General features: G+C 53.1%; 1 protein-coding gene and 1 long non-coding RNA gene across 5 annotated transcripts in view; both read left to right on the top strand.

The window, feature by feature from the left end:
* The first annotated feature begins 330 nt into the window (after positions 1–330).
* Positions 331–4,861, top strand: LOC306651377. Its single transcript, XR_013761141.1, has 3 exons — positions 331–684; positions 2,339–2,752; positions 4,293–4,861. It is a non-coding gene; the product is annotated as an uncharacterized lncRNA (long non-coding RNA).
* Positions 4,862–8,346: 3,485 nt separating this feature from the next.
* MAMLD1 (mastermind like domain containing 1) overlaps positions 8,347–11,836 on the top strand; it is a 111,415-nt gene continuing 107,925 nt past the window's right edge. For 3 of the 4 annotated variants that reach the window (XM_079124293.1, XM_079124291.1, XM_079124294.1), the window contains exon 1: positions 9,893–10,152. The gene's annotated coding sequence lies outside the window, so the exon portion shown is untranslated. Of the gene's footprint in view, positions 8,364–8,813; positions 8,913–9,426; positions 9,496–9,892; positions 10,153–11,836 lie in introns of those variants that run through there. The other variant, XM_079124292.1, reaches the window with a different exon arrangement.

The raw sequence follows: 11,836 nt of genomic DNA, 5'->3' as shown, positions 1-11,836 counted from the left end.
TTCTTGGTTCTCCTAGCCTCACTGAGCCCACAGAGTGGCATGGCAAGGAGGTGCCTGTAAAGTGGCATGCTGCCATGCTGGTTCTTCAGAAATGAGCAGTCAATGCGTGACTGTGGCTTTACAGGATAGGCCAGCATACTGAAATGGCTTCTGTGGGGCAAAGCTAGGAACAGGGTCAGGGCAGGGAAGAAGCTGAGCCCTGCATGGCTACCTGAGGGAAGCTTCTAGATGTCCACTATAAGGGTCAGGGTGTCACCATAGGTAGCTTACATGGACCTCCACAGTTCTAAAATCAGGCACCATGGCTTTCCTAGCAAGCCAGGCATCTGCTACCAGGTCCTAGGGATTTGATTACTAAAACTGTTTGTTTTGCAGTTGATGCAATATGACACCAGGCTGAGTGATCCAGCTCTGGGCATCACCAGCTCTGGGCATCACGTTTCCAGCACACGGCAATGAGATGGAAATTTGGCTGCTGCAAAAGGCCCCAATTTTACCTTCTTCTCTGAATCTCCTTTCTGTGAACAGCAGGGACATTTCAGTCCCATGTAAAGCACACACTCTCTTCCTCCTGGCAACTGCCCAGTACCGTAATTCTCCATATAGTGCTATCTTAGAAGTGCTTCAGGCAGCATCTCCAGGTCAGGAAACCACTCTGCATCTGCCTCCTGAGGCACTAAGCGGGTAATGTGTGCCCTTCTCACAGGAATGCACTTGGGAGCAAAGCATCTTTTGGCCTTACTCACTTCTCAACTCAGGAGAAAGTGCCAGGGAGACAAATGCCCCAGCTGACTGGAAAGAGTAGCAAGCCACTTCCTTGTCCTTTGGTTTTGTTACTTAAATTGCACCCAGTGGCATCTACACTCAGTCCCCAAGGCATCAGGGCTTCCCTGCTGGCAGCCACCCTATGTGACAGTAAGGCAGGATGGTGGAGGCATACTATAGAACCAACAAAAATGGTGACCACTCACAGTCCAGGACCAAACTCTTGACTTCCAGGGTAGATTGGCAAAGGGACTCCTTGGAAAATGCTTGAGAGAGGAGATTCAAGCTTGTGGGAGAGCAGAAATTCATGTCCCAGGTCCCACACAAGCCACTTGCAGAACAAAGTCAAAAACCCAGGGCTTGGCTGCAGTTGTAGCTCAGGAGTAGAGCACTTTCCTAGCATGTGTTCGAGGCACTGGGTTCGATCCTCAGCACCACGTAAAAATAAATAAGTGAAATAAAGATAGTGTGTCCTTCTACAAGTAAAAAAGTTTTTAAAAAATCCAGGAGCTTGCCTCCCAGGCCAGAGATCTCATTGAATAGGTCTGACGCTGCCAGACACTTAGCATCACTAGCCATTTCAGGGCTTGCCCTCTGCTCATGTATACATGTTCATTTGTACTTATGGACATGTTACTTGTTGATATACCAAAGTTACCTTGTGTACAGGATAGAAGTGCCTCACTTGAGAGCGAGAGTGGTCCTATGCCCATACCTGTTCCAGGGCAGAGAAGCATGTTTTGATTACAGCAATATTCTGCAGTGGCAGCAGATACTAGGCTATCTAGTTAGGCATTGGCTATATCTGAATGATAGCTAACATCTGGCAGATACTAACTCATTGAACCCCACACTAATTCTAAGGGTAGGTACCATCATAGCCCCATTTACAGCTGAGGAAATACAAGCACAGACAGATTGAGTAAGCTGCCTAAAGTCATATAGATAGTGAGTGGCAAAGCCTGGATTCAAACCACACTTACATACTCCTAAGTGCTGACTTTTACACCATGGTAAGTTGTCCTGCATAGGGCCAATGTGATGATGCCACAAGCTAATATATGTCAGGTGTCAGTGCCTGCAGCTAAGGGCCCTTCCAGCTCTTATGTGTGGGGCCCAACCTATTCCAGTATGACGCCATCCTAATTCCATCTGCAATGGTCCTATTTCTAAGGACACACAACTGAAGTCCTAGTGTTCAGGAGTTCAACATATAAGTGTGGGTGCTGTCATGACTGACTTTGAGATAGTTTGTCCTTCTCCCTCCTCTTCCCTCCCCAAGAGTGGACAGCCCAAGTTCAATGCTCTACACACAGTAGGTAATCTAGAAAGGTTCCTTTGTGCATTTGATCATGTGCATATGAAGGCATTTATATATTGTGCACCAGTTCTGCGCTGGACCCTGTGCTTCCAAAACATGATAAAAGGAGAACTGGTGCCTGAGCTCAGGTAGTACCTAGTCTACTGAGAGAACAGGTGGATCAACGGACGCAAGCCAGGATGGTGAAGGCTGCACTGGTGGTCATATGAGTGCTAGAGATGGTATTTATTTTTATTTTTATTTTTTTACAAGTAGGACAGCTCCTACTCCTGGGCCTCAGGGAGGAGGGGTCAAAGAAGGCCTCACAGATGAGGACTCATGGACAGCCAAGTGGTGGGGAAAGGAGGCCTCTTGCTGCTGGAGGGAACAACATGTGCACAGCATGGAGGTGTGAAAGTACAGAGTGCTTCAGAACAATGAGTGGTTTGCTGTGTCCACTACAAGGGATGTTCCTGTGGAGGCTGGGGACAAACCTGGAGGACGAAGCATCAGATCAAAGAGGCTCATTCTGAAGCCTTGAAATCCAATGGGATTTTCCATGCTATGTTTTAGACTTTCTCTACAGCCATGACCCCTATCATCTTTCCCATTTCTCCTGTTTGCAATGGGAATGTGTATCATAGGCTTGTCCCACCATTACATGTTGGAAGCAGATAACTGTGAGAGGTATGTTATGCTCCAAGGTTATGATGGTTATAGCATCAGTAGGTGATGAGAATTTTTCAACTCCCTTATAATCTGATGGGATATGTATGTGCAGTCAGTCATTGATTGAAATATTATCGTACGGGGCATGATTTTACTATCCTAGATGATTTACGTGAATTATTATATTTAACAATTTGCAACATCCTGATGGGGTGGGCATATTGTTTTCTCTGTTTCTCAAACTAGTAAACTTGCTCAGGCCATGGTTAGTAAGCAGTGGGGCAAGGATTTGAATCAGACAGTCTGACTCTGACAACTGCATGCAATGATGCGTTGGTAAATGTTTAACAACCAATTCAAATTTGTGGCATTTGCCCATTTCTATGGTGTAACTGCTCCCACTATGGCCAATTTCAAGCTACCAATGTGCCACCAGCAGGGCAACAAAATTTCTGAAAATGTGACAGTCCTTTCTCACAAGCTGATGCAAGCCAGACAGTACAGGCACAGAGCCCAAAGTGTGAAGTGCATGGTACTTCCCTCTCCTGGTGAGCTTTGTGCTACTGTTTGCTACTGAGGCTGCTCAGTTTCCGATTGACTAGGACACTGAAATCTTGATTGCATGTTGAGTAACTGTGTGATCTCCAACAAGTTGCTTAACCTCTCTGAGCCTCACCTTACTCAGCTCTGAAATTAGTTGTTACTTGGCTTCATTTAACTCAAAAATGTGAAGCCTGGCACATAGAGCCTGGCACAAGTTGGTGTGCTCTCAAGTATTAGCTGCTTTATTTTTTGTTAATGTGAATTTGTTTTTGAAACCCAGATCACCTAGAGCACATTGGGTGTTTCTCCAGATGTCCTAGCCAGTATGCCTGCGGGATACCAGTCCTGGCTAGTCTCCTGGTGTTAGGTCATATTAACCTTCTGCATGGTTGTGGTCACGGTGCTGCAGCAGCCCAGCTGGTTGCTAGGACAGCCACAGGCCAGAGTTTCATTGTTTTGTTTTATTTTTTTTAATCACAAAATCACAAATGTTCTGAAGGGTCCTAGAGCAGTAGATAGAGCCTCTTCCCATGTGGGTCCTGAGTCGCCTGTGCTATCAGGAACAATGTGATTGCATGAAGAGTAATAATTAGCAAGCCATCTGCATACTTTGTGTCGATAAGGGCTTTGACAATATCTTTCAATTGTATGTATGGTACAAGAGGAAAACTGGCAGCCATCTGGATTTACATTAATTCCCTAAATTGTTTATCCATCTCTATTTAAATGGCCATTCCTTATATTTATGTACACTTTGGTGGTGTCACCCATGGCATTCTGGAAGCAGTATTCATGGTAAGCAAGGAGCTATGCATGGAAAAATGGACTTGCATCCACAGTTTTCTGGTTTCATGGTGAAATCGATGCAAGCAGTTCTACAGCCCCTTAATTAACTGTTCACTGGCTAATGAGGGCTTTTTTCTTAAAGGTTTCTATTTTTTAAATCAGTGAAGTCGCCAGGAAATTACAATCAATATTTTAACAATTTCCCATTTGTTTCCATTGTGCTTGTTAGAAATGCTTACAACCGACAACATCCCCAAGAAAATGAAAATTGTTAAAGAAAACACCAAAGAGAGATCATTCAACTCATTTCCTAGAGGCTTTCCTCCTCTCACCAGGGCAAAATGCCATGCATCCGCTACAGTGTTTGTGTCTGGCTTCTCGAGGGGCACTTGCAGAGTTGTCCAGAATCAAAAGTTGTCTGGCCCTACATGCAGACCTGAACTCACTTAAATGTATATCATTTGGTAAGATTCAAGGCCTGGCTCCTGTTCCTGGGGGTGTTTGGGGGTGTTTGGGATAATCACACCCTCTTCTTTGACATTACCAGTTATGGGCAGGCACCCTGCCAAAAGCAGTCCAGCACATGGGGGAACTGTGACCCTGTCTGTGCCCAAATAAGGTAGGCACTATCATGACCCAATTTGACCAGTGAGACCCAGGAGGCTCAGGAGGTGACGCAGCCAGCAGGCAGCAGAGCCTGGCTATCCACCAGCAGTTCCTGCCTCCCACATCAGGATCCCATGCTGCCCCTGCATGGGGTAGTGGCCACCCTGTGCCTCCTCCACACTGGCCTGTGCACATCCTCCCTTCGGTTGTAGCTTCCAGCCCACTGTGGTCACTGAGCACAGTTCTCTGGACCTGGGCTGTGTGCACACAAGGACCCAACCACCTGACCCAAGGCAGTGGCCCCTGGAGCTCAAGAGCCTGGGGGCTGTGGCTATGCTGTTGCTTGAGTGGCTGCAGGACTGGGAGCCAGGGGAGCAGGGGGAGGTAGTGACCTTCTTGTGGGTACAACCAGGAGCATCTGAGCATGCGCTGAGTCCTGTAACGCCTACCTCCCCTCTGCAGGTCCTAATTCCACCATCTAGAGGGCACCCCAAGTCCCACTTTGCCCCCACTGAAGGTCAGTCATGAGTTCAACATGGAGTCTGTAGGGGGAACCCTCCTGCCAAACACTGTCAAACTGTTAAACACAGAAGAATCAGAAAAAGACAGTTCAGGACCTCCCAGACAGTTCAAGGGAGGAAGGGTGCTGGTGTTGTGATGGAACTTGGACCCAGCTTCAGGAGGAAGAGGACTTTGAGATGCACCCCTAAGGACAGGCAGGATTTCAGCAGAAGAGCTGGCGTGAGAACTGCAAGCATAAAGGTGCACAAGTGGGAAGAAGCAGGAATCACTAGGTGTCCAGACAGCAATTCAGCCAGGCAGGAGGCCCAGGGTCATGTTCAAAAGCACCAAAAGAAGAATCTGGAAATAGAGGCTGGTGCCTGCCTATGGAGGGCCTTGAATGCCAAGCTGAGGAGTTGGATTTAGTTCCGTCAGCAGTAGGGAGCCACAGGAGGTTTGGGAGCAAGAGAGTGATGATGAATAGAGCCAGTAGGTGTTTTTATCTTTTCAGTCAGCATGAGTGTTCTCCATGGGCCCCTACCTGTGTAGGCCACACACAGAATTCCACAGGCTACCCAGTTAAGCTCTCTGCATTTGTCATATGAACTTGGGAAGAGTTGGCATAAGTTCACAGGAATATGACTACAAATGACAGGTGGTTGCTGATTGTTTTCAAATCCATGGAGCTCCAAGCTTGGGTCAGACTAAAGACAGGGCCCATATGTGCCTTGGCATGGTGCCCCTGAACCCCAGTAGCTCAGGCTTCAACCTTTTGCTTGGCACCCACTCAGCAACAGGGCCAGGAGACTCCCTAGGAAAAGGGCAGCTCCTTGAGACCCCACACGGGATATCCTCTCCTCACCAGGGCACTAAGGCCAGAACTATACACATTAAACAGGTGGCCATGTAGCAAGTGGTAGTGGTCCAAGCTTTGAGGCCCAATTGGTTACTGCTCTGCCATTTTGGAGCTGTGTGCTGCTGGACATATTTTTCCACCTCTCTGATTCTCCCATTTCTTCATTTACAGCCTGGAGATGACTGTTGCTTATACCTTGGCAGGTGCAGACTCCCGCAGATAAAATGCAGGTGAGGCCTATGGAAAGGGAGGAAGATATACTGTTGGCACAAGATGAGGTCCTGCATCTTGGATGAAAAAGGGTCCTGGCTCTGTTAGCCTGTCTACTGAGTAAGGAGAAAGCCCCAGTTGGCTTCTTTCTCTGTCTTCCTCTCCCATTTCTCCTTCAACCTTGGAGTGTGCTAGGTGACAACTACAGGAAATCTTTGTTTCCAACAGTAACTGACAGTCTCTTTTTGTACCTGGGCAGCTATCTGTGAGACTGCCACCAGCATGATCTGGTCCACAGTGTTCCTTGGTAATGTGGTCCAAGGCTGGTTTCCTGGTGCTAACATGAAGCTCTTTGCCTTGCCTCCTTCCCTCTTAACCTTTGTTTAGGTCTGGGATCTCCTTAAAATGTGATGACAGCTAAGGACCCCTTTCCCAGTGTGTGCATAATCCTGTGGCCCCCACAGTCTCCTGAAAAGCTGCAGGAAAACAGCATCTATTACCATTCATTGAGCAGCTACTCCCTGCCAGGCACTGTGCTAGGAGCTGGAAACACTGCAGTGAATACAGCAGGCACTGAAGGCACCACTATAACCTACAGAAGAGGCAGCTGCTGGTGAGTACTGGCGAGAAAACAAAGCAGGGAAGGGGAGAGGAAGTGCCAGAGATGGGTGTGGGCTTTGAAACATTACACAGGGTGGCCAGGTGACATTTGTTTCAAGACTAAAGGAAATGAGGGAGCCAGCCCGTGAATTCCAGTTCAAGGGAACAGCTAGTGCAAAGGCCCTAAGGTGGGAATGTACCTAGTGTGTGAGGAAGAGTCAGGAGGCCCGTGTGGCTGAAGCAGGGTGAACAGGGCAAGTGGGACTATGATGTCTTCCAGATGGTGGAGACAGGGAAGCATGTCCTGCAGGGCCCCACGGGCCAAAAGAAGCATTTTGGTTTGATTCAGTGTGAAATGGAGAGATACTGCATGATTTTGTACAGAGGGAAGGGGAGAACTGAAGGGAAGAAAGAAGCAGTGCAGTCTGCTAGGTGGCTACTGGAGTAAACAAGGCAGAAGATATTGGAGACTGGGAGCAGTGGGTAGCTGGGGAACAGCAGAGAAGGCTGAAACCGTGGGTGTGTTTTGAAAATGAAGACAATAGAATTGTCTGCTGGGCTGGATAGGGCACGTGAGCAAAAGAGAAGAACCACAGAACACTCCAGAGTGTTGGCCTGGGTATCTCAGAGGATGCTGCTATCAGGAGCAGAGATGGTGGACGATAGGCAAGGCAGGAGCTCAGCTCAGTTTGAAATGATTAGAGACCGTTGAAGTGGTGGTGCCAGGCTTGCAGCTGTGATTTCAGTCTTTCCAGGACACTTGAGGTCATGAGCATCACTGCCTCCCTGGGGAAGCAGAGTGGCATGAGGCTTGGGCAAGGCACTGGGAACAGAACCTCATCCCCATCTTCCACCTCCTTGGCTAATGCACATTCAGGGAGTGGAATCTGAAGCCTCCGACCAATGCTCCGTGATAGACATGATCAACCTCCATTTCACTTTTTTCAAGAGACTCCAAAGCTCTCTCAGCTCCAGGAGGGCGCTGGTAGTTGCCCTGGGATGACTTTCTGTCTTGTGGGGTCTTGAAGGTATGAAGCTCAACTAGTTCAGTCATCAGAGAACAATATCCTCTCCTGTCGCCTGCTGCTCCAAAGCAGACAGGTTTGGGTCAGGCCAAGGTAGGTTCCTTCCTAACCGCTCGGTGGAGCATCGCACCCCGCCTCACCAAGTCGGGAGATAAGCGCCTGCTGCGTGGGGCACTTGTACCTCGAGGTAGGGCCCAGACGCCACTCTTCCACTAGCGAACTCGTCAGACCCTTGGAGGAGAGCCTACATAGCCCGGCAAGGGATTCTGCTGGATTCTTGGAGGGGACCCCCCGGCGCTCTCTGAGGGCCTAGGGAGTGGGCGTGGAGGGAAGGAGGGGCTGAGCGGGCGGCTGTCCCACCCCTTTATTCATGGCCTGCGGCTCGGCTGAGCGTCAGGTCTCTACTCAGAGGTACCCAGAGCAGAGAGCTGCTGCTGTCGGAGTGGAGGAGGCGTTCCCTGGTTCTCAACCCCTGCCGCCGCTGCCGCCCAGAGAAGTCCAGGTTAGTAAACGCACCTGTGGCGGGAACCATGGAGAAGGGGTGCAACCCAGCACCCAGGGATGGGGGAGGGGATTCACCAGCCTCCGCTCCATGGCAGAAGGCAGATAGGGCGCACTGACTGGTCAAGCAGCTTGCAAGGAACCCGTGCTCCTGCAAAAGCCACAGGTGTCGTCCCCGGAATAGCCCCACAGAGAGGGCCAGTTTAGTCCAGCTTGGCCAGGAGCTTCTCCTGCTCTGAGCCAGTAGGGTGGTGGAGACCGGGACAGCCCTGTGCGCCTGGGTTCCTGAATAAGCTCACCCGCCGGCAACACCGAAAGCGTCCGTGCCAAGAGCGCGAGGAAGGGATCAGGGAGTGGAGAGTGGGACACCGGACAGGCGGAGTAGGGGTGAGGTGGGTGCAGTTCATTATCCACCACTTGAGAAGTCTGGTCCCTGCTACCACCACTGTAGGTCGATTTGTTTGGCCGTCCAGGCGCGAGCCGGTGAGCAAGAGGACAGACGCGTGGGCAGAGGGACAGCCTCTACCCACCCAGTAGCCACCCACTGCAGGTGAGCACCTCTCTCCAAGGGAGCGGGGACACTAGTCCTGAGTCTGGTTCTGCTGAGAGGGGGAATGGGGAAAGGGTGTAAATGCGCTACTTTTGGATGAGAATCCCGTCTCTGGGACGCATAGGAGTCCTCCAGTAATCTATCATTTCCCTTTCTCTGGTGGATTCTGCCCCCTCCCTTCTCCATCCACGTGTCTCTCTACCTCTCTATGTCAGTGCCTCTCTTGGTTTCTGTCTCTCAGTCTCTGCTCTCCCTTTGTCTCTCTTGGTCTCTTGTGAGTCTGAAGCATTATCTCGCCCCGGAGCTGGTGAGTGTTTGCTCTCCCACTCTCCCGGTTCTCCCTACGTGAGTGCGGAGCACCCAGGGCTCACGATTTCGCTCTTCCCACACGCGGGGAGTCTGCCTGAGGCTTGGGTTTCCTAGCGCGCCGGACCGATTCCGCGACCCTCGGGTAGGCTCTGTCTGCTTGCGCCCAGGGGTGCTCGGTCACACTGATGTCTCCTGTCCCCATCAGCACACCATCTAGGCGAGCCACCTGACTCCGAGGGCACAGGCCATCCTCCACAGCGTGAGAAGCGCTGAGGTGAGTGCACCCGAGCCCCTTGCACCCCTTTGGTCTTCCCCACACATATATGTTACCCCAGTTCGAGTTAACTGGAAAAATGAGGTGGCCACAGGGAAGCCAGCCTGTCTGTGGTGACTTTCCCTTTTTAAAAACTGAATGGAGGTCCTGGGAGGCCCCTTGAGAAACCGCTGCTCTGTGGCTGTCTTTAGCCTCATCGCGGCCTGGAAACCCAGTGTTTCCAGGCTCGAGGCCGGCGGGGTCGCGGGCAGGGCAGCGCAGCTTCTCCTTTAAGACCAAAGCCGCTCGTCGCTGTGAGTGTGAGGGTGTGTGAGTGTGCGGCGTGCGTGTCTCCTCCTCCTCGAGTGACACAGCAGTGAGAAATGCCTATCAGTAACTTAAACCCCCGAAACTCCACCTTCCGGGCGCGCGGCGCGGAGCCGGGCGGTGGGAATGGAGCGAGCAGATTGAGGCCGCCACTGCAGCGCCGCCAGCATGAACTTGGCCGCGAGCTGAAGCAGCCGGCGGCGGGCGGGCGCGGGGGCACCGGCCGCTAGCCAGGGGGTGATCTGCAATCGTGCTGGGCCATTCGGCGGGCGCCTGGGGCCAGGCTGCCCTCGCCGGCGGCCGCCCGCCCCTCGGGCACTGCCCTGGCCGCCGCCGGAGCTCCGCAACACGGTAAGGGTGAGGACGGGCTAGGGAGGTCCAACTGCTCTGGGGGCTCCAGGGTACACTTGGGGCCCCCACTTAAGAGTCCTCGTGGTTAAAGATACGGGACCCTGGGGTGCTGTGAGCTGGGGGACCCCAAAGTTTGCTTTGACCACACGGCCCACCTGGCGCTGAGGGTGGCCATCCCCCTTTCAGACCAGCCCAACCAGGCTGAGCGCAGCTCGCATCGCCCTGGGGCCTCGGCCTCTGCTTGCTCCTCGGCGCCCACCGGGCGTCTGAAATCCCGCGGAGGCAGCTATATACCCGGGAGGGAAGGTTGAGCAGCGCAAACTGCGCGGGCTCCTCGGGCTGCGCTGGGCTACTGGGAGGCTCCCACTCCATAGCAGCACCCCTGGGCCGCTCACAGCCCAGGTGCCACTGGCTACTCTGCCTTTGCATGCCAGGTCCCGAAGCCGGGCCGGTGGGCGGTGGGCAGTGGGCACTGAGGGAAACATTCTCCCGCCCCAACCTGGTTTGCCGCCTCGGAGCGGGAGTGTGGAGTGTGCGCGCGCCGAGCCCGCTGCCCGGTGCTCCCTCCCCTGCCAACTCCTCCTCGGGAGAGCAGCCCTGAGAGGATCTAGCGGCTGGAGGAAGCCCCTACTGGTCTTCCACCCCGCGCTCCGGCCGCCACTGTGCCAGACTCAGCGTTCCGGGCTCCCGTATCTGCGCGGCAGCAGAGCTGGGCGCCCGGCGCCAGCTGGGGCGGGCGGGAAGCCCCCCGGGAGCGCCGCCAAATACTTTCTCCGCCAGTTGGCTTGGTCCAGGCTCCATCCGATGCACTGTGTCCGAAGCCTCCTGGAAAGCTGGGATTGATGTCTGATTCTGATCCGTGATTAAATTTGGACTGAGCGGACTCTAATAGGATCAGCCTGCCGGAAAACTCGGCCCCGAAGCCGTCGGAACCTGAGCAAACAGACGCGCCTCTGGCCGAGAGATTCACTACCCACCGCGTTCCTACAGCTGGGTGCGGCTGAGCCCCGGCACCCTGAGTGTGGGTGTGTGCGCGGGCGGGAGCACGGAGTAGCTAGGGGACATAGGGAAAAGGGACTCCCATTGCTGGGGTGGCTTGTCGTTGTTTGGCAGCAGAAGAAACCCCTCAGGGCGCTGTCTCCAGGGCTGTTTTTGCATAGCCCACCGAGGCCGGCTCTCGGGACATTGTGAGGGCTAGCGATCCGAGCTTGCAAGAGATAACCGCGCTGTAACAAAGACGCGAAGTCTCCCTGAGCCCAAGCGATTTTGAAAGAGTTGACTAGGTGGAGGGTCTAGGTCTCCCAGGGGAGACCACCTCGGGAATCACGCCACCCCCATCAGCCCCTGTCCACAGCAGGGGAATGTGTTCCCTGACTGCTGTGAGCCGGCGGGCAGCATCACAACGGCTTGCCGCTCAGTTCTTGGCAGGCGCTTACTGCCGCCCTGGTGCCCACCGGCCGGGCGGGGTCTACCGTGCACCCGCCGGGGCTTCCCAGACACCACCACAGCCCTGGGCCCCTGGAGGCCTCGCAGCTTCTTTCCTTCCCTCCCTCCCACCTCTTCTTGTCTTTATAGATCCCCCCTCCTTCCCACCCCCGCCGCCGCCGCCGCCGCCGCCGCCGCCAACAATCCGCTTTATAAAAAGCCCCTTTGTTTCCCAGGAGGCTGCAGAGAGGGAAGGGGA

Source organism: Sciurus vulgaris (genome assembly GCF_902686455.1).
Source record: "Sciurus vulgaris genome assembly, chromosome: X".
NCBI lineage: Eukaryota > Metazoa > Chordata > Mammalia > Rodentia > Sciuridae > Sciurus > Sciurus vulgaris.
The sequence above is the reverse complement of the archived record's forward strand: the minus strand, read 5'-3'. Positions and strand labels throughout refer to the sequence as shown.